Source organism: Cnephaeus nilssonii (assembly GCF_951640355.1).
Source record: "Cnephaeus nilssonii genome assembly, chromosome: X".
NCBI classification, from domain to species: domain Eukaryota; kingdom Metazoa; phylum Chordata; class Mammalia; order Chiroptera; family Vespertilionidae; genus Cnephaeus; species Cnephaeus nilssonii.
Genome location: NC_137071.1, coordinates 13,572,264 through 13,595,658, shown reverse-complemented (window position 1 = coordinate 13,595,658; position 23,395 = coordinate 13,572,264). Strand labels below are relative to the sequence as shown.

At 39.6% G+C, this 23,395-nt stretch overlaps 1 protein-coding gene across 5 annotated transcripts in view; it reads right to left on the bottom strand.

The window, feature by feature from the left end:
• Window positions 1-23,395, bottom strand: part of LOC307095111 (melanoma-associated antigen B18-like) — a 404,753-nt gene that overhangs the window by 261,292 nt on the left and 120,066 nt on the right. The window contains exon 2 of one of the 5 annotated variants that reach the window (XM_079764275.1): window positions 9,023-9,087. The exons of the other annotated variants lie outside the window; for them this stretch is intronic. The gene's annotated coding sequence lies outside the window, so the exon portion shown is untranslated. The remainder of the gene's footprint in view (window positions 1-9,022; window positions 9,088-23,395) is intronic. 5 annotated transcript variants of the gene reach the window in all.

Genomic DNA, 23,395 nt, shown 5'->3' with positions numbered 1-23,395 from the left:
ATTCAGTATGAATTATCACTTAATTTTTTTACTTTGCATTTGTTCATTCTTTTATTCTTTTCCTTCATCAGTAGTTCAAAATATGAAGATTCCTTCTTTTCTTTCAATAGCTTATATTGATTCCTCTATAGTTAAGTAAGTTTCTGGGAATCTTTATACATCAGACATTTTAACCATTTCTTTGTTCTCTGCTTGACAAAGTCTGAAATTTGCTTCACCATTTCTTGAGATTCTAGAACTTAATAAAGTAGAAAAGCATTTTATGAACTCACTGTATCCCTTCAGGATAATCGATATTAGAAATGTATTCAACCGCCAGTAAATAACTTTTCAGACAGTAATTATAGCTCAACGGCAGCTTCTCATTCATCAATGTAAAAAAAAATACCTAGAGGAGGAAAAAAGAATCTCTAAAGCACCTGAGTTTCTGCTCCTGAAACAGAATATTTTTGCAGTACATACCCATTAGTTGGGCTTAGTTGTGGAGAGTTTGTTTGTTTGATAAACTTTGATGTACTCACAAGAAAGTGGTTCATTCTGTCAGCTATTTCCCAGCATAATTGCTTCACAGGTGACAAAGGATGGCTCAGACTATCAATACCATAGTTTATTATCCTCTTTTGATAGGGAAGCTTCTGTCACATTAGAAGAGTAATAATAGTCCTAGCCAGTTTTGCTCATTGAATAGAGCATCGGCCTGTGGACCAAAGGGTCCCGGGTTCGATTCTGGTCAAGGGTATGTATCTTGGTTGCAGGCTCCTCCCCAGCCCCAGCCCTGGTCGGGGCTCTTGCAGGAGGCAACCAATCGATGTGTTTCTCTCACATCAATGTTTCTCTCTGTCTTCCCTTCTCTGTTTCACTATCCCTAAAAGTCAATGGAAAAAATATCTTCAAATGAGGATTAAAATATAAAAATAAACCAAAGAGTAATAATAAAACTATTTTTCCCGAAAGAGTAGTATCAGAGTTTGGGGAAAATATTTATTTGACATGCCTTTATTGGCAGCTATTTATGTATCAAATACAGCTCAAAAAGATAAACCAAAATGTTGTAAGCAACAAATGGAATGAATGAGAAAACTATGTCTGGTCACAAGGAGAGCTGAAAAAATTCACATGTCTAGTTCCAAGCAACTCTAAGTGCATGTATCATTGATAATAGCCTAGCAGCATCACTTTTGGTCTTAAGGATCACAACTTTCCATATATAGATTTAACAGCAAGAGTATTAGCTTTCTTCTGTTTCTAATGCAACTCATAATAAGTCCATTATATTTTATATTCTCTCCTCTTCAGGACATTTGAATTATGAAAAGCTAAAGTCATCCTTATCAAAACTGTATACCACATTTTAGATCATAAGAAAAGGATACAAAATAGAATAAAAATCACACAATGAACTTCATGAAAAATGACTATAGGACTAGTCTTTGCTCATTGTTAAGGAACCACTTCTTTGTCAACTTAGTTTAACTAAAATTGGGATCTAAATTTCATTTAAGTTCAAAAGGAAGGTCTTTCAAGAAACACTGAATGGATGTTTGCTATATGCCACATACTACACAGACACATACACTCACATAATTTCTCAATTAATCCTCAGAAAAGTATTATTCACTAGCCATTTTAATGTCTTTTTTAAATTTGTTTTTATTGATTTTTAGAGAGAGAGGAAGGGAAAGAAATAGAGAGATAGAAATATCGATGAGAAACATCATCAATTGGCTGCCTCCTGCACGACCCCTACTGGGGATCAAACCCACAACCTGAGCATGTGCCCTGACCAGGAATCGAACCAATGACCTCTTGGTTCATGGGTCGACGCTCAACCACTAAACCACACATGCTGGGCTCTTTTAATGTCTTTTTATTTTGTTTTCATATCTACACTAATAAAAGAGAAAGATGCAAATTGACCATACCTCTGAGACACCCATCAGCCAATCAGGAGTGAATATGCAAATTAACCCAACAAATATGTTGGGTTAATTTGCATATGCAGGTGTGGAGCAAAGACTGAGGGCTCCGGCCTGAGTGAAGACTGAAGACTGAAGACGACTGAAGACTGAAGAGGCTTGGCTTCTCTGCTGCGGCTGGAGTGAAGAAGCCAAGCCTCACTGTGGCTGGAGTGGAGACGCCTAGCCTCGAGGCTTGGCTTTTCAGCTGCGGCCAGGGCGAAGGCCTGGGTCCCGGGTGCCAGAGGAAAACCAATGCTGGCAGACAGGGGAAGGAAGGCCTATTGCACGAATCTTCATTTGAACTGGCCTCTAGTCTTATAAAAGATGTGAAAATTGAAGCTCAGAGTTGTCAAATAACTTCCCCAAGGACACACAACTTGGTAATAGAATTAAAATGCACGTCTAACTACAAAGCATTTGTCCTGTCCATTACATAATGCTGCCTCCATAAAATCCCCTATTATTTTTTTAAATATATTTTTATTGATTTCAGAGAGGAAAAGAGAGGGAGAGAGAGATAGAAACATCAATAATGAGAGAGAATATATGTGTCCTCGGCCGGAATCGAACCCGGGACCCTTTGGTCTGCAGGCTGACACTCTATTCACTGAGCCAAACCAGCTAGGGCTGAACTCCTCTATTAATTATAGTCTAATGGGTTACCCTCAAATTGCTTAATTATCTGGAACTTCCATTTTAAATTTAGCGCTATCACTTATTGTACCCCCTCCTTAAATTTCTGCCTTACACTGTGCTTTACCATTATGAGGTGAAAAATGATCCCTCCAGAAAATATTTATGGAGCAACTTCTCTGTGCTCAGCACTGTGAAGGAAGATTGGCAGAAAGTATGACTTGGTCCCATGATTCCTGGAATTCCAGTACAGTCAACAGTCAAAGAAGATACAAACATACAATAATAACTGTATAGTAATTAACCTCTAATTACTATATGAATATATGTGTCAAACACCATAATAAGTACTTTACATGTAAAACTACTAAATATAACAGTGTCCCATAAGACAGAAATAATCAATATTCCCAACTTATCAGTGAGGTAAGCATGGTTTTGGAAGTTAAGTAACTTTTCCAAAGAAAACAGTTTGTAGGAGACAGCACTCATATTTAAATTCAAATTAAGGTGATTAGCAAGCCCTATATACACTGTCTGTTTTCAACCTCGTTAAATTTTGTTTTTATCTTTATTAGTTTCTTTCTACTTTCTTTTTGTTCTTTTTGTCTCACCTTTGTAGTTGGATAATTAATTTATAATTAATTTTTTTACTTCTATTAGTGTATTTATCAGTACATAAAGCTAAGAAATTTTCTGTGCACTAACCTCCCCCCAAAATATATTTCTTCCAACTTTAATATATAGAAAACTTATTGGGGACAATATTCAAATGTCCTGTTTTAATATTTAATTTATTATTATAATGCACAGGTATATTTAAAGTCACCTTTTTAATAAAGTAACATTAATTAAGAAATACAGAATTTCTTTTTCTATTATCACATTTGGGGAAGCAATTTCTATCGCCACACTTTGATATAAGTATCTTCATTTTATTGAAGCCAGTGTCCAGGCAAGTAACGCAGCTTCCTGAACACTTTGTTACTTTCACCACAATGATTTGAGCCACAGCACCTCTTCACAACATCTATAAAGCTGTTACTGGTAATTGTATGCCAACCCACAAGCACCAATTCTCACAATTAAAGGACTGCAGTTTTCTTTGTATTCATCCTGCAAGTGGGTACTTGTTCACATGTAGCAAAGAATTACTGATTTTTAGTGTTTCTCAAAAGGCTTATTTACAATTTCCAGCATTGCCAGTTGTAAGATTAGGAACCCAGGAAATTCAAAGGAAGGAACTTATAAAGGACATGACAGAAGTGATATTCTTGGGATACAGTTAGTGCACAGAAAATTTCGTAGCTTTATGTACTGATAAATATAGAAGTAAATATATATATATATATATATATATATATATATATATATATATATATTACAAATTATTCCTCCAACCAAAAAGATGAGAAAAAAGTAAATAAAAAGAAAGAAGAAATGAAATAATAAAGATAAAAAAATTAATGAGGTTGAAAAAAGCAAGACAGTGGAATAGATAAGCTATTTTTAAATCTATAAAATAGATCAACCACTAGCTAACCCAATCAAGAAAAGAATGGACAAAATATACAAAATAAGAAATGATGTAGGTAAAGTATCCATTAAAAAACTGAAGTTTTATAATGGTGATGGATTTTTCCCATTTGCTTCCCCCTCTTTTCTTTTCCCAGCCCTGTGCTGAGGGAGGGTTGACTCATAAAAGTTGAAAGTTTCCTTGTTCTCTGTTTTACCTTTGGGTTTGGCCAAATTGAAAAGCAGAGAATGCTAAGAAAATGACAGTGGATATTAATCCCCCTAAGAACCCTCCCTCTAGGTTAGTTTGCATTGGCTGCTTTTCCTCTCTGAAAGCTACAGTTTGTGTCAGGTGGCCCTCATATAAAACCACCCTCCTTCAGTTCATCTCTTTGCCCCTTCCCTGTGCTGGTAATAGCTCCTTACTCTTACAACCCAAGAATTCTGTACAATTCCTCTTGGATTTTCTTTTCTTTTTAAATATGTTTTTATTTATTTCAGAGAGGAAGGGATAGGGAGAGAGAGATAGAACTCAAGGATGAGAGAGAATCATTGATCGGCTGCCTCCTGCACACCCTACCCTGGGGATCGAGCCTGCAACCCAAGCATGTGCCCTGGCCACGAATCTAACCATGACCTCCTGGTTCATAGGTCAACACTCAACCACTAAGCCACGCCAGCTGGGCCCTCTTTTATTTTCTTAAACCTTGCCCACATGTTTCTACATTGTCCTTTTATTTAAAATTTGTGCACTTGGGGGGGGGGGGTCACCCAGCCTGGTCTGTGCCCTATCACAGTGTGGGAGCCCCAGGATCCATCACCCCAAAGAGGTAGGCCCTTCCCACCCATCCGGGGATCCTCGATGGATTGCCCCAAAGAGGTAGGCCAGAGCCAGGGGAGGCCTGCAGACCCCTGGGCCAGGCCATGGCAGAGGTCTGTGGACCCCTGGCACAGGCGCACAAAGGCCCTTACCATGGCTCTACCCCCGGGCTGGGCTGCAGCAGAGCCCTGTAGACCTCTGCACACCTCAGGACCTCTAGCACAGGTGTGCAGAGGCCTCTGCCACGGCCTGACTCCCGTTCCTGACACTGTAAGTCCCCACCCACCCACACCTGCTGTGCACGCAGCCTGCTGATCTGTCGTTACATGATGGCATCCCAACCAATTTGCATATTACCCTATTATTATTATAGATTATTACTATAGACTGGTGGCCCAGTACATGAAATTCATGCATGGGTAGGGTCCCTAGAGGCTGCTGGCTGCCAGCCGGGGCCTTCCTTCATTCCACACCGCCTCTTGGTGGTCAGCGCATGTCATGTGAGCAATCGAACTCCTGGTTGGTCGAACTCCCGGGGGACACTTTGCATATTAGGTATATATATATATATATATATATATATATATATATATATATATTCCTCAAAATGCCCAGGTTAAATATGCTACCTGTTTCCTGTCAGAATTCTAAGTGATAGAAAAATAATAAAATATTCATTTCAAATATATTTGAAAAACATGTAAAATTGATAATGTTGTAAAAAACAGGATTTACTAAAATTGATACAAATAGAAAGAAACACTCTAAATAGACCAATATTGGTAGAAGAAATAGACAAAATTATCAAATAACTACTCCCACCATAAATGGAAAGCCCAGATACAAGGGAACACAGTGAACTCAGCAAAGGCCAAATAAACCCAATGTCACTTAATGGCTTCAGAGCATAAAAAAAGAAGGGATATTTATAAAGTACTTTTATGAAGGGAGTATAACATTGATACCTAAACTTGATAGAAACAGGACAATAAGGAAATCTATAGACTAATTTATGATTATCAAAGCAACAATTCTTAAATAAAATATTAGCAAGCAGAATTCAGTAATCTATTCATGAACAATTGAAGTTTTCTCAAAAATAGCATTAATGGTTCAATATTAAGCAACTTATTAAATTAGGTCACTGCATTAATAGGGCTCAGGAGAAAGATCATGGGATAAACTATAGAGATGCTAAAAAGGCACTCAGAAATACAATCTTCAGCATCCATTTATGACTAAGGTAAAAATTCAATGAATTTTTTTATATATGATTACACACATATACACAGAGGCCCTGAAGCCAGCATTTTACTTAATAAAAAAATACCACAAGCATCAATACTATAAGACATAAGACAAAGATGCCCACATTCCCTCCTACTATTTAACACTTTATTTGAGGTACTAGAGGCCCGATGCATGAAATTCATGCAAGGGCCTTGGCCCCCACCATCACAGAGGCCACCTCTGCCTCTGCCCCCGTCTGCTGCGGCTTTGTCCAAAAGGAAGAATGTCCAGAAGGATGTCTGTTCTAATTAGCATATTATGTTTTTATTATTATAGATGAGGTCTGCACAACAAAGGAAACAAACAACAGAGTGAAAAAGTAACCCACAAAATGGGAGGAAATATTTGCAAACCATGCATCTGATAAGGTGTTAATATCCAAAATATATAATGGCCCTAGCCAGTTTGGCTCAGTGGATAGAGTGTCAGCCTGCACACTAAAGGGTCCTGGGATCAATTCTGGTCAAGGGCAAATGCCTGGGTTGCAGGCTCGATCCCTGGTAGGAGGCAGCAGATCAATGATTCTCTCTCATCACTGATGTTTCAATCTCTCTCTCCCACTCCCTTCCTCTCTGAAATCAACAAAAATGTATTATATATATATATATATATATATATATATATATATATATATATATATTCTATATAATAAAAGCCTAATATGCCATGTCCAGTCATCCATTCAATCGATCAAAGCATAATATGTTAATTATATGCTAAGGCCGCTCAACCACTCGCTATGATGTACACTGACCACCAGGAGGTAGATGCTCCAACCAGTAATTTTGCTTGCTGTTGGGGTCCAGCCAGTTGGGACTGAGCAAGACAGGCTGGACATGCCTTGGAGCCCTCCCGCGGTCCCTCCCCGGCTGACCAACCTCCTGTGTCCCTCCCTGGCCCCAATCATGCACTGGTGGGGTCCCTCTGCCTGGCATTGCACCCTCTTGCAATCCAGGACCCCTTGGGGGATGTCAGATAGCTGGTTTTGGCCTGATGGCACAATGACCAGTCGCTATGATGTGCACTGACCACCATGGGGCAGATGCTCAACGCAGGAGCTGCCCCCTGGTGATCAGTGCACTCCCAGAGGGGGAGCGCCGCTCAGCCAGAAGCTGGGCTCATGGCTGATGAGCACAGCAGTGGTGGTGGAAGCGCGCTAAGGATGTCTGACTGCTGGCTTAGGCCTGATACCCCCAGGCTGTGGGCTTAAGCCATCAGTTGGACATACCCTAAGGGCTCCCAGACTGCGAGAGGGTGCAGGCCAGGCTGAGGGACCCCCCACCCCCACCCCGTGCACCAGGCCTGTAGTATATATATATATGGAACTCATACAACTCAAAACTAAAAACACGAGTAACTTAATTAAGAAATGGGCAAAAGACCTGAACAGACATTTCTCAAATGGCCCACAGGTACATGAAAAGATGCTCAACATCACTATAAGGGAAATGCAAATCAAAATCATAATGATCTATCACCACGCATTTGTTAGGATAGCTATTATCAAAAAGACAAAAGATAACAAGTAGAGCCCTAGCCAGTTTGGTTCAGTGGATAGAGCATCGGCCCACAGACTAAAGGGTCCCAGATTCAATAATGGGCAAGGACATTCACCTCCATTGCAGGCTTGCTCTGTGCGGGAGGCAACCAATCAATATGTCTCTCTCATATTGATGTTTCACTTTCTGTCTCTCCCCATCCCTTCCACTCTCTCTAAAAATCAATGGAAAGGGATAGTCAGTTGATGTTTAACAAAACAAACAAACAAAAATATAACATATAGAATGAGTAGCAAGGGAATGGAGAAAAGAGACCATTGTTGCTAGGAATGTAAATTGGTGTACCCATTATGAAAAACAATATGAAGTTTCCCCAAAATATTAAAAACAGAACTATAATATGATCCAGCAAAGACACTTCTTGGTATATATCTGAAGAAAATAAAAACGGGATCTTGTGTAACTTATATGTTCTCTTCTCAAAGTGACAGCAAGTTTGTGCAGGGATCTCTGAGGCCCTACATGATCGCATTCACTTTCTACCCAGGCTCTTTCCGACTCCATCTTCTCATTTTCCTTTTCATCTCTCTGGCCCAGAGACATTGGCCTCCTTCCAACTGCCTAAACACACATGAATTTGGAAGTGGATTTTTCACTAGAGTCTCCAAATAAGAGCTCAGCCTGGCAGACACCTAGATTCCAGCCTGTGATACCCTGAGCTGAGAGCCTGGCCATGCCAAGCTGGATCCATACAATTGTGAGGAAATAAATGAGTGCTGTTTTAAACCACAATTTATTTATCACAATTTATCATTTAGCAATAGGAAATTAATAGAGAAGAACAGATATGTTTACATTTGCTCTCCAAGGAACATAGTTCCTGTAACCATCCAACTTCTGTATTTGCTGAAGTGGTTATATAATTTTCCCTTATCCTCTTACAATGTGTAATTTCATTTTCAAATAAATATTTTGGGACATATTAAAAGATTAATGCTTTGTCAGGTACCAAATTCTGAGCTTTCTGAGTGGACCTATGTCATTAACTCACACTCAGGTGCCTTCATGTCTGCCAAGAACCAGGAGTGAAAATCAAAACATTGAACAGCTGGTATTGCATGGGCACACACCAATCATTCAGATGCCCAATTATTCAGAAAGGCTGCTAGTTGGTTACCATACTGGCACTGGCCAAATATCACCTCTGCCAAAAAACTGTGTTATTGGCAGGAAATAGGGAAGATCAAATATATGAACTCGGTATACCATCTTGGGAGGCAGGAAATAAAACAGTGTGAAAAGCTTACTTGACCAGAGAGTTGTTCCTCCTTAGCTTCTTGGAGGTGTAGTTCTCACTCACAATAGCTTCATCCTTAGAGTTGCCGGATTTAAGTGAACAAAATAACATGACACTGAGTTGAATTGGAATTTCAGATTGTCAATGAATAATTAATTATTTACTATAAATATGAGTCCAAAATATTGCACGGACCCCATGTAGGCCAGTTTGCCCCTAGCAAATCAGTAAATATTGCATGAGAAAAATATTACACAGAAAAAAATATTGTTGATCTGAAATTCATATATAACTGAATATTCTGTATTTTTCTGACAACTCTGTTCATATTTGTCTTCCTATGAAAGTCATTTTTTACTTAAAATAGATCTGTTTCAGGTGCTTCTCGCTATCAAGATATCCTATATAATAAAAGGCTAATATGTAAATAGACCAAATGGCAGAACAACCAAACTGGTCACTATGACATGCGCTGACCACCAGGGGGCACGTGCGGAACATGGTGGGCATCGGCTGCAGCAGGATGGTAGGCAGGTGAGCGGGGTTGCCAGACCAAGGCGGGGCACCAGTCACTGTCATCGGGGCGAGCCTCTGGTGGTTACTAAAAATTCTTTGCTACCACGCGCTGCTGTCCAGCCTGACGCTCACACCCACTGCCGATGCCCCGCACCAGGTCAGAATGCGAGAGGTGGCTACCAGCCCTGATTGCCCCTCAGGGCTTCTCCACCTCCCCCTATGGCTGAGGGGCGATTGGAGTTGGCAGCTGCCTCTCGCACACCTGCTGCCAGTGACTGCCCCGCTCACACCTGCTGCCAGAGCCACTTCTTGCACCCACTGCTGGCACTAGCCCCACTCGCACTCGCTGCTGGTGCCAGCCCCAATCACTCTGTGCCATCAGTGGGTGCGAGAGGGGCTGGTGCCATCAGCGCATGGGAGTGGTGGCAGCGGGAGCGGGGTTGCCGACAGACAGGGGACTGGGGGCCGCAGCAGGAGGGGCCGGGTGGGGTTGCGGAGGGTGGGCTGAGAATCGCCCCTGTGCCTACCACAGCCTCATGGCCCACAGTTCCTTTCAAGGTGCACAAATTCGTGCACTGGGCCCCTAGTATTACAATAACAACCCATATCTTCCCCATTCCTGTGCCTGTAACTTTAAGATCATCCTCATAGAGTATATTTCCCTACCTCTTGACTTTAATTGCAGCCATGTTAATTGCTTTGACCAATGGAACAAAGTAGACATGACAGTGTGCCATTTCCAAGCTTGACCATTAAGAAACCTTGAGTGTGGCCCTAGCTGGTTTTGCTCAGTGGATAGAGCATCAGCCTGTGGACTGAAGGGTCCCAGGTTGTTTCCAGTCAAGGGCACATGCCTGGGTTGTGGGCTCAATCCCCAATAGGAGACGTGCAGGAGGCAGCCAATCAATGATTCCCTCTCATCATTGATGTTTCTATCTTCCTCTTCCTTCCTCTCTGAAATCAATAAATATATTTTTAAAAAAACCTTGTATGTGTCTCCACTTCCTCACTTGCACCTCTACGTAACCATGAGTCTCAGGAGGAGGATGCAGCTACCCCAACTAAGTCCAATGTAGACCAGTTTTCTCACAGCCAATGACCAGATTCATGAATGGAAATATAGAAATACCTCAGAGATGTTGCAAGTTCAGTTCCAAATAACTGCAATAAAGACAAGTCATAATCATTTTGCTGATGGAGGGTCTTGCCTCATTTTATTGCACTTCTCAGGTGTTGCATTTCTTACAAAGTAAAGGTAAGACCCTCCATCAGCAAAATGACAGAGGTAACTCACCCCTCCCCTCCCCCTTCATAATTAGGATATTAAAAGAAAAGTTCAGTACCTACAATACTGGCTATTTTAAGAAGCCACAAAAGGAAGAAAAGAAAACCAGTCCCTATGGACCTAAAATAAATTATATTACCCCTTTGCCTCCCTCAGGTGCTTTGGAAGAATCCTAGTGAAAACACTAATGGGAGAAGGGAAACTGATTGAGCCTTACTCTAATGCTCTAAGAGTTATTGTCTTGTCATGTCCCTGTTTTAGTTAGAACTGGCATGCTGAGCTTTATTGAGAATTACAGTGTTGGTAGGGAGGATTTGATAAAGCTTGTGTAGCATTACTTTCCTGAAATTCTAGGCTTTCTTTTTCTTTTCATTTTACCTGGTGTCTATCTGAATCAAGCACTTTTGATTTTCTGGATCCACCTAAGGATTAGAGTTAAATAACTTTATTAAAGGCCAGTGAACTGTAGTTCAATTCTCCCACACTCAGATATATTTTCCTACATATGTGAAGGCTTTAACATACACATACATCTCCATGGTTTGATTTCTTTTACAGTATACTTTCTAAGTGTAGTTGAACATTTATTTTTAATATGATTGATACTATCGCAGATACTCTGTAAATCTATCTGCCACACAGCCTTTCAATTGCAGGTTGAAGTGATAGCTTTTACTTGTTCATTTGACTTCTATGACACCGAATAGATAAACTGAATCTAACAATATGGTCAAAGACTAATAATGGAATATTGGTCCATGTGTTTCTGGTGTGTCATCTCTCTGAGTTCATCTGGATATCATCACCAAAAGTAACCTGAAAGCTGGTTTATGCAGCATTCTATTAATTGGACATCTCTATTAACCAGCTCTTCTTTTTTGCCGGGGTAATAATTGCAGCATACCTACAGACCCTAAAATGCCTCTTTGCTAGCCCTAGCTAGTTTGGCTCACTGGATAGAGTGTTGGCCTACAGACAGAAGGGTCCTGGGTTCAATTCTCATCAAGGACAAATGCCCGGGTTGTGGGCTCGATCCCCAGTGGGGTTGGGGGGGGGGGGTGCTGGATGCAGCCAGTCAATGATTCTCACCATTTATGTTTCTATCTCTCTCTCCTTCTCCCTTCTTCTCTGAAATCAACAAAAATATTTTTTAAAAAAATAAGAAACGCAAGAGCTCAGGCCCACCTCAGACCTATTGAATCAAAATCTGTAGTTTATCAAGGTTCCCAGATGATTCCCGTGAACATTCAAGTGCGAGAAGTACAGCTCAGTACATATTACCATTATGCCATCACTCCAAGAAGCAAGGGACACTCTAGAATTTCAAGCTGGACACTTTAGACATGCTACCCAACTCTTCTGAGGCTGGAATTCCCTGTCTACATGGGGTTTCCACAGCCCACATCTCCAAGTTATGAATAGTAAATAAGGTCGTACATTTTAGAACCATAAAGGACCTGTAGAAATGCTAGCTTTTGCTATTTTTCAACAAATGTGCTTTCAATTTTTCATTCCTGGTGGTGTTAAAGAAGAATCATATTGCTAGCTGCCATTAATAAAAAGCTATCAGTCCTGCATGGCTCAGTGGTTAAGCGGCGACCTATGAACCAGGACATCACGGTTCGATTCCCAGTCAGGGCACATGCCTGGGTTGCGGGCTGGATCCCCAGTGTGGGGCATGAAGGAGGCAGCGAAGCAATGATTCTCTCTCATCATTGATGTTTCTATTTCGCTCTCCCTCTCCATTCCTCTCAGAAATCAATAAAATATATTTTCAATAAAATACTGTCATGTTCCAGGTGCTCTTCTATTATTTTACAACAATCCCAAGATGTAGAGGAGAGGGGACTAAGGCATGGACTCAAAGCCAGGGAATCTTCTCCAGAACCAATATCTTTGGCCCTACCTCAAATTGTTGCTCATTTTGATACTTAGGAAATATCTTGTATGTATGTCCAAATGATGATTGGCTTGTCTCTGTTTTATCTTACGTGTTACCTCACAGGCACACGGAAAATATAAATCTTTAGCCCCTACCTTGGAGATACTGGTATAATAGATATGGGGTCAGACCCAGGAATTGTTATTTTTAAGAAACACCAAGGGCATTTTTTTTATCTCTTGGGTTCTCAAATACTGTTCCAAATTGGGGTCCCCTAGTCAAAACCAGCTGTGGTTGCAAGCTTACCTTGCACATCGGTAGTCTCATTAATGTCAATGCCAACTCCACAGACAAGTTCTAAGAATAGGGCCTACAAAGGGTAAGCCACAGCTCTCATCTGCCTTGCTGTGAGCTTTGTTAGCTCTCGTGTTTTCCTTGGCAACACAGGCCAGGGTGAACCTAGCCTCACCTGCCTTTTAAATAAACTGAAGTCACCGAGACAGACCTAAGCCATTTTTTTGTATTTCCTCACACATGCTGAGAATGGATGTGCTCATACTAAGACATGTTTCTCCCATTTCTTTTGTCATTTCTTCTGTCCCTACCATGGAATAACATTTAAATCAGATTGCATGTTCAACTTTATTCCTGGCATGGCCTTTGGTGCCCATGTCCCCACACTATGTTTCTACCTGAGCAGATAACAATCTCATTCCACAAACATAGCCCTTTCTATATGTGAACCAACATTATATTTTGAGTTCCCATCTGCCATTAGATTGAAATTGAAATGCCAAGAAATTTCCCAAAGGTAGCTGGCCTGCATAGTGACAAGGTGTTGGGGTAGATGCAACACTGTCTCATGCAGGTTTCTGCTGTGGTGTCCAAATTGCCATTCATTCTGTATGCATGTTGTCTGTCCATGCAGGTCACTGTTTGAACCCCTTGCCCCAACCACAAGGCCTCTTCAGATGCCTGGACTATCTCTGCCAGGTTTATACTGTAGAGGGCCGCCTGGGAGGCACCTGGGCATTTCCTTAATTATCATCAGCTGAACTCAGGGCTTAGGCCGAGTCATGCCCTGGGAACATGCTTCCCCAATGAGGCTGGACATGTTAATCAGTTCTGACTTCATAGCAGCCCAGGTGTCAGCAGGGGCGGGTCTAGATATGTAAATCCAGTAATGCTGGGGCCTAGTTAAGAATGCAAATAAGCTCCTTTGATCCTAAGTTTTGGTGTTACTTCCTGGATTTTTGGGATATAAAATAAACCTGCTGGGTGGCTCAGGGCCGTCGTCATGCTGCCTCTCCATGAAAGAGGAAAGATGGCGTCCCACCCAGCCCCAGCTTCATGAATCTATTTCTGCGTCTTGTTTTCTTTATTTCTATTATTTCTCAATCCCTGGCCGCCTCCACTTAGAACCGGTTCATTCATCTCTCTTTCCGCGCAGGACGCGGAAAAGGGAGATCCCCGCCATGTCTGGTCCCCGCCGCATCAGGCCCCCGCATTATACCACTGTCAGGGGCATCAACATATTCCACTTCACCTGTGCTGCACTGAGCACCAGAAAACTATGACCAGGTCTCAAATCCACCATCTTTACCTAACAGACATGTTTCCTGCTTTCCTGGGCTCTCTCCAAGAAAGGGAAGGGATAGGTGTGAACTACAAGTGTCCTCTGTAATTGGATTTCATAAATCTGCCCCAGATGTCAGTGGAAAGCAGGGATCAGTAGTTCCAAAGGCCCCTTTTCCAGGAACCCCAAACCAAACTTTTTGCCACTCCTCTGACACTCCCTGCTTCATCTGGGACATCTATTTAATCTTAAAGGGAGTAAAGACTTAACTATACTACTTACTAATTTTTCCAAAAATACTTGTTTATGCCATGGATTTTTCATCACCTCTAAAATTTAAGCTTTTAGAATCCAAAAACTAAGAACTGACTTCTGCTGTCTTCTGTGAATACAGAGTTAATCATTTGATCTAATTTTTCAAACACAGGGGTGTGTTAGGATAGGAGGAAATACAGGGGGGAAAGAAGCATAGGTTGACATTCAAAAATTTTATTCTGTTACACAATTATTTTTGAAGTATTATGGCACTGTCCTCCTCCCCATCCCATGACCAGCCACAGTGAAAGAAGTAGCAGTGACATGACATGGGACATAGAAATTGAATGATGAGACCGAATGAGGATGTAGCATCCACAACTTCAAACTAACTCTATCATGCCACTCAGTGTTTAAGTTCGCCTTAGGAAAAAAAATAGACAAAGCATCCCTCTCCTGATGCCCTGGATAAAGGTACCAACAAGAAAGAAATAATTTGACCCAAATTTGACAATCACATACACATGAAACAATGTGGGGAACATGAAGGGAAGTGTTAATTCCCTGTCTGGCTGGTCAAGTTACCCTTAGCAATAGCAATAGCTAATGTCTACTGAGAACTTACATGTGTCAGATACTCTATTGGGCCCTTTACATTCATTGTCTCCTTTTTCCACAACAATCCTATGATTGCATTATTGTCTCTGATTTTAAAGATGAAAAACTTAACTAGTTAGTAGAAGTGGTGGGTCCCGAACACAATTTCTTTGGAAACCTAACATTAAATTCACAACCACCATGTTCTATTGAAAAGGAGGGAGTAGCGAACACCACAGCCAGACTGTGCTTCCATTCACAGTATTAGATCTGATTTGATGCCCCTATAACAGCAAAACCTGTATGAATCTACCAGATAAGCAAATCTATTTTTAAAGAGATATTATCACCTGATCTACCATTTCTATAACCTGAAGATACCTATTTTATCTTGGAATAATATACATGGGAGATTCCTTTTCCTTTTGAGATCAACAGATTATGAAGATGTTAGTAGACACAAAACATAGATTTCAGATTAAAACAATATTGTGATGTAATAAATAATCTTTCATTTATATGAAAAGGTGAAATTTCAAGATATCTAATTTATCTGAGGTACCTTTTCCAAGTAAGTGTCAGGACTATAAATATAAACTTAGACCCAGTAAAACAAACCATACAAAGTGAATAAATAAAAAACTAAGAAAAATTCAAGTCATATATTAAATGCTTAGGTTACATTATCTGCTAATTTCATTTATACTAAATCATATAGTTTGTAAAAATATTAATATATTATACAGTTGACCCTTGAACAACACAGGGGTTAAGGGCACTGACCCCCCCTCCCCACTCAATTGAAAATCTGTGTATAATTTTTGACTCTGCAAAAACTTAACTACTAATAGCCTACTGTTGACTGGAAGCCTTATTGAAAACAGAAAGTCAATTAATACATATTTTGTACGTTATATATGCTATGCACTGTATGTACTCTTACAATAAATTTAACTAGAAAGAAAATATTAAGAAAATCATAAAGAACAGAGAAGCACCGAACGGACTGTCAAACCTCAGAGGGAAGGCAGGGGGGGCATGTAAGAGATCAATCAAAGGACTTGTATGCATGCATATGAGCATAATCAATGGACAATGATACTGGTGGGGGCTTGTCCTGGGGGGGTTGGAGTGGCCAGGGAGGGGTCGAGGGGGGAAAAAGGAGACATATGTAATACTTTAAACAATAAAAAAAATTAATTAAAAATCATAAAGAAGAGAACATATATTTACAGCACTGTCATATTCATTGAAAACAATCCTCATGTAAGTAGACCTGTGCAACTCAAACCTGTGTTGTTCAAGGGTCCATTGTATTTTAATTCCTCAACTATCATTTCATTCATAACATCTTGCCAGTTTCCTCTTTTATTGACAACTATTTTTATTCCAAGAGCAATCACCGTTATATCACAATTTGTTGTGTATGGAGTTGAGTCCTGATAGAATTGGGGGGGGGGGGACTATAATCCAGTTATAGGCTCCTTTGTCTCTGGCTATAATCATTGCTTTTGATAAAATACTCCTTATGGGCACTAAATGACTAACTCTTGTAACACATAAAGAAATACAATTTATGCTTAATTGGAAAAATATGAACTAATGTTTAAGAGTCATCTACCCTAGCCCATGGGTCCCATGGTGCTCGGTAATGGCAGTGCTTCAGCCCTACACACAGCATGAGCTTCTTTCATAGCTCTGTTTTCCTACATTTCAACTCTACTTACTTAGCAGAAAAGATCTCCATAAGAACCCTTCATTTCCCTGGCCAAGACAAATTTATAATTATAAAGTAACTAGTTGCCTTGTGTTGCACTTACGGTGCTTTAAGAATTTGTGTTGCCCTAAAAACAAGTGCTTTCAATTTTGAGCTAAACTTGTTTAGTATTAAGTACCCAGTCTTTATTCTCTCTTTCACCTTCTTCCCCATGATCTCCTCCTCCTGATGACTTTCCTTCTGGAGAAATATAACAGTCCCATAGTTAATTACCCAATACTAATTTCAAAGAAATTCCAGTGTAATTTAATGATTGCTGAGACCCAAACAGAACAACATCTTATAGCTTGCCAGGACCCAAGGAATTAATTCCCTTGATTATTTTATAGGCTTTAAAATTTCCTCCAAGAAGAGAATATGGTTTGTTTTTTCATGTTCACTAGTGTTTAGTCTTTTTTTGTTTTAAAGTGGATTTATAATTCTTTATAAAAAGCCATCTTCCATCTTTCTTATTCTCATTCCAAGGATGCACTACTTACAACATCTCAGCTGGTTAGAGAGACATGGATTTCAAAATATGAAAAACATAACCCTCTAATTTTACAAACAAGGGACTTGATATCCAAGGAAGTCAAATGACTTCATCAAGTCACTCAAAGCCACAACTATTACTTTTCTTCTGGGGTCCATTCAAATAATTAATCTTATTTTCTTTTTTAAAAAATATTTTTTCATTGATCTCAAAGAGGAAGAGAGAGGGAGAGAGAGATAGAAACATCAATGATGAGAATCATTGGTTGGCTGCCTCCTGCACAACCCCTAGGCCAAAACTTAGGGCATGTGTCCCGACTGGGAATTGAGCTGTGACTTCCCAGTTCATAGGTCGATGCTCAACCACTGAGCCACACCGGACTAATCTTATTTTCTTAATTCCACTATCCATCCCGGTTCAGATTCCCAAATGACATATTTAACAGAATGAATGTGTGTAATTATTAGTTTAATGGACTTTAAATTCCCCAATGAAACATATATAAATTACCTGCTCACCTTCCCACTGGGATAAACAACTGTGCAATGGTGGCCATTAATACAGAATTTACTTTTTAAAACTCCTTAGGGCCAAAGTGACTTTGCAATCTGCAACATTCACTAGCTAAGCCACAATTCCATGTAGAATGACAAGCTACTACCCCTGATTCTTAAAACGGAGTGTCAGAATTAGTCCTTTGCCTCAGTCAATACCTATTTTCTCAGTTCTATAGCAATTTCATAAAAATATGGGGTATTTGTAAGGTTTATAGGCTACATTGAGGAAAATGAAAAAATATTATTTTTTCCAAAGGTATAGCCCTTCAGAGGCTAACAATTGAAGAGCACTGTATGGAGATGGCTGTGAAAGGGGATTGAACTATGGTTGGGTAGAAATGCAATACTTTGGCCCAAAGTTGAAAAACTGCTGGCTGTCATGTGCAAGTAGTCTGGCTCCAACTGTGGATCATTTAAAACTATAAAACTTTTTCTTCAATAATACCAGCAAGGCTCATTAGTCCCTCCAAAAGTCTCAACTAGTCCATTTTCTACACACAATATTTCACTGGAGAGCTGAACAGATATATTTTAAGAAATGAAAGTACTCCTTTTCCTCAGAAGATTATTAAATATGATAGCATACTCAAAAATGTAATAGCTACTCCCATGCATTAAGAATAACCAAAATGATTTGTTCATTCATTTATTAACTATTTATTGTCTATTTTGTGCTGCACTCTGTTCTTCGTGTTGTGGAACAATTTATAGTGGTAAACTAGATAATGTTCTTGCCCTCATTTGAATCTATTTGTCTTGCAATTGGACAGAGAACTCCCCCACCCCACTTCTGGGCAGGAGTCCTTGCTATAAAGCTAACCTCAAAAGAGAAGTAATGTAAGAACACTCCAGTTTTTATCCTAATATGCAATATAGTTTCCAATCTCTACATTAATATAGTCACTGATCTTTCTCCTTTGACTGTAAATTTGGCTGACAATTAGCTTCTCCTTATTTGGAATTCTAATGCACGATTGCCCCTACAGAGCTCATTAGGACTCTCGCTCAAGTTACATGCATTCTGCTTCATAGTTGGCATATTTTCTAACACTGCAAGTATGCCTTATTAAGCAGAATCTTTCAGAATGAGGCAGACACCCATTCTATTCCTCATTTTTATAAGGGAAAAAGAGGATACTACTGAATTCCAAAAACATAGGCTTTCAGCAGTTTATAAAAATGTAAAACCAGCCTATACCAGTGACCATCATTTCTGACTTTTATAGCAAAAAAACTATGAAATACTTAGAAAGTTTTCTTCCTCAACATTATACATTTAAATCAACTGTATTCATTAAAAATCTAATAAAGAAATGTTTTTATAAGCATGAATATTGGTTTATTGTTTAATAAAAATAAGCAATTTATATACAATTAGAGACAGACAAAATTAATCTATGGTGATAGAAATAAGAATAATGCTTGACTATGGGTCATGTGAGTGGACTAAAAAGAGACATCAGGGAACTTTCAGAGATGATAAAAATATTTTATATCTTTATTGGGGTGTTGGACAAATGGGTGCATATATTTGTCAAAATTCATTGACTAGTTCAATTAATACCTGTATATTTTACTCTATGAAAATTTTACCTCAATTAAAAAAAACATAATAGAGAAATGAATATTTGAAGGGAAAATTGTAATTCAAATTACTTTTTAAGGAATAATCAATTTAGAAGTTCAGGAAAGGTTCAGGAACAGTTTCCTGAATTAGCCGCCAATAAGAGATTTAGCCCAGCCAGCATGACTCAGTGGTTGAATGTCAACCTATGGACCAGAAGGTCACGGTTTGATTCCTGGTCAGGGCACGTGCCTGGGTTGTGGGCTCTATAACCAGTGTGGGGCATGCAGAAGGCAGCTGATCAATGATTCTCTCTCATCATTGATGTTTCTATCTCTCTCCCCCTCTCCCTTCCTCTTTGAAATCAATAAAAAATAATTTTAAATAAGAGATTTGAAGAATGATCATGAATCAGAAAATGAAGGAGGAGATAAAGGCTGTATCAAGTGTGGCTTAGGTGAGGAATGATGATTAAAAAAAAAAGGCTAAAAGGTACACAAGAGCCAAATTACGCAGGGTATTACACACATACTCTACAAGCAATGTGAAGATGGATTAAAGTCGTCCAGGTCAGAAGGTCTGTATAAACCCTTCAAATGGCTATTTCCTAATCCAGGTGAGAAACTGAGTACCTCAATTAAAGCAACAGCAACAGGCAAAGAGACATGGAGACAGAGGAAAGATATAATAGTCATTATGAAGGATAACATTTGAGCCCGCTGGTATGGCTCAGTGGTTGAGCATCGACCTATGAACCAGGAGGTCACTGTTTGATTCTCGGTCAGGGCCCATGCCTGGGTTGTGGGCTCAGTCCCCAATGTGGGGCGTGCAGAAGGCAGCTGATCCATGATTCTCTCTCATCATTGATGTTTCTCTCTCGCGCTCTCTCTCTCTCTCTCTCTCTCTCTCTCTCTCTCTCTCTCTCTCTCTTCCTCTCTGAAATCAATAAAAATATATTTTTGAAAAAAAGAATAGCATTTGACAGAATTTGGTGACTTATGAAGGAGAAGATGAGGAATCAGAAGGAGTGAAGATGGAAGAGGAGAAAGTTGAGTTCTCTCTGCTCATCATATTTTAGGTGCCTAAAAGATACCTAAGAAAAGCTTTCTAATAGGTTCCTATATATATGTATGGTGACAATATCTACAGATTTGCCCAGGACAATTTTTGTTTATGATTGTTGCCCCAGAAAAAATTATTAATACCACTGCCTTTCACTCCCCCATCAAATATTTCAGTTTTGTCAATAAATTAAATAGTCACCCTGGTCATATGGGACAGGATTTTAGGCCATTTGTATTCAGTTTAGAGATAAGATTTTTGATGTCATCAGTATACAGGTAGTAGGTAAAGCAAAATTAAAGGTTGCGATCATCCAAACATTTTATTTTTTTTTATTTTTGGCCTTTTCTTCATTGATTAAGGTATTACATATGTGTCCTTATCGCCCCATTGCCCCCTCCCACCCCCCCCCCACACTCCTGCCCTCACCCCCCTTGTGTCTGTATCCACTGGTTAGGCTTATATGCATGCATACAAGCCCTTTGGCTGATCTCTCCCCCTTACCCCCACCCTCCCCTACCTTCCCTCTGAGGTTTGACCGTCTGATCGATGCTTCTCTGTCTCTGGATCTGTTTTTGTTCATCAGTAATCAAACCGGAGACATACCAACACCAAGAGAAAGATTAAGAGGGCCCTCTAAAGAGGATAATAGCAAAAAGTATTTAGAGAGAAAAGTATCTGAAAAAGAATATTATTTTGGAGACCAAGGAAAGATTTGTTCAAGTGATCTTCTCCAGCTCCTCATGGGAGAAGTGTTTTCCACTGTACTTAGGGAGTGCCAGGGTCCATTAAGGAACCTTATATGTAGAAAGTACTCAGGAGATATTTGATGATTAACTAGTGGAAAGATGCAATTTCTCTTCTTCAGTGGCAAATATTCTTATAGAAGCCTGGTTTCAAAGATGTGAAGTTCTTTGAACATAAAGCTTTAGTTTCAGGAGCTCTGATAAAAGTTAATTCTCCTTTTCTTAAATAGAGTACAAATTATAGCTCTAACAACATTATATTCTCTATGTGATTCTTCCTTGCTTCAAATGATATACAGGGAGGTATGTCATTGTCCATAATTCCCTCAAATACTGTCTTCTAGCTTTTACTGCTCTGTATCATCTTTTGAGTGTAAAGATTTCACTTTTGTAAGTATTACCCTTCCTATTGTTTATATGTGCCTAACAAATAGATTTCCCTCTATAATTTTGATGTATTTTTCTGCCACTTCTGCTGCATATTGCCAAAAACAGAAACAGCAACCAAAATCTCCTACCACAAAGATTTTGGCTAATCTCTTGCCAAAGATTTATAAGTTAACTGTTTTCTGTTCATCCATAAATATAAAGCATGCATAGAGATTGGCAAAAAGAAAAATAAAGCAAAGTGATATAGCTAACTAAATTTGTTTCCCTAACTCTCAAAAATGAAAAGACAAGGTTTTACTTGACAAGGTTTATATATATAAACCTAAACACTCCCATGAACAATATTTACATAAATCTAAGATTTGGGCCTAGCCGATGTGGCTCAGTGGTTGAGTGCCGACCAATGAACCAGGAGATCATGATTCAGTTCCTGGTCGGGACATATGTCCAGGTTGCAGGCTCCATCCCCAGTGTGGGGCATGCAGGAGGGAGCCAATCAATGATTCTCTCTCATCATTGATGTTTCTATCTCTCTCACCCTCTCCCTTCCTTTCTGAAATGAATAAAAATATATATCATTAAATAAAAATAAATATATGATTTGGGAGCTTATCATAATTCAGAACATAAATTGGTATTACACAATCTAAATCTTAAGTAACATTTATCTACAATCAATAGCTTATCCGTGCTGATAGCATCCAAAAGAGAAAAAAAGGGATAGGCTACCTACTACTAACATGAAGCATAATGGGCATAGTTCCTGGCAAATCTGTGGCATTGAAACTACCATACATTAAATTTTAAATAAAAGTCACTTTTCTTCCTTTTTGGAAAATGAATGCTTCTGAAAATAATGAGAAGAATCTGGTTGGTATACCAGAGTCATATGAATGATTCAGAATAAATAACATGACTGGTGCCATACTTGTAAGGGGTAAGCAGTTGTGAGCCCAAGGCACTGAAGAGAGAACCTATCCATACCCATTTGTCTGGATTATTATATGACCACCACAATGTGCATACCTTCCCTCCCCCCTTTTTTAAAATCCTCACCTTAGGATATTTTTCCACTGATTTTTAGAGAGAGGGAAAGACAGAGAGAAACATCGATGTGAGAGAAATACATCGATTGGTTGCCTCCTGCATGAGGCCTGACCAAGGCATGGGCCAGGGAGAAACCTGCAACCAAGGTATGTGCCCTTGACCAGAATTGAACCCGAGACCCTTCAGTCTGCAGGCCTAAGCTCTATCCACTGAGCCAAACCGACTAGGGCAGTGGTCGGCAAACTCATTAGTCAACAGAGCCAAATATCAACAGTACAACGACTGAAATTTCTTTTGAGAGCCAAATTTTTTAAACTTAAACTTCTTCTAACGCCACTTCTTCAAAATAGACTCGCCCAGACCGTGGTATTTTGTGGAAGAGCCACACTCAAGGGGCCCAGAGCCACATGTGGCTCGCGAGCCGCAGTTTGCCGACCACGGGGCTAAGGCATACCTCCGCTTTTGTATCAATTTTGACTGGCTTTAATATAGTATTTGTGTCTAGAGTCTGCTGCATGCTGGTGTGATGTCTTTTGCTAGGCTCAATACAATATTATCTAACTCTGGCCAACTTCACATCCACATAATAGACTGCCTTTCATGATGGACAGATTTCAATAACCTCGTCACATGAAAGTGGTCAAAACAGAATACAAA